This window comes from Chrysochloris asiatica, unplaced genomic scaffold, assembly GCF_000296735.1.
Source record: "Chrysochloris asiatica unplaced genomic scaffold, ChrAsi1.0 scaffold00154, whole genome shotgun sequence".
NCBI classification, from domain to species: domain Eukaryota; kingdom Metazoa; phylum Chordata; class Mammalia; order Afrosoricida; family Chrysochloridae; genus Chrysochloris; species Chrysochloris asiatica.
Window position 1 is genome coordinate 7,171,915 of NW_006408672.1, and position 241 is coordinate 7,172,155.

The window sequence follows — 241 nt, forward strand, 5'->3', positions numbered from 1 at the left end:
AAAAAAAAAAAAAACCAGGGAGAAGGATGATGAAAAGAGAAAGAGAGTAGATAGTAGTAAAGAAAGATCAAAGGGGAGGAAGAGTAGAAATGAGAAAGTGGAAAAAAAAAAAAAAAGCAAAAGCAAAAGCAGAGACAGAAAGGACAAAATTCAAAGGAATGAAAAGAGAAGAAGAAAGAAAAAACAAACAAAAACAACAAAAGGATAAAACCCAAAAAACCTGTGTAGCTGGTGGACCTGG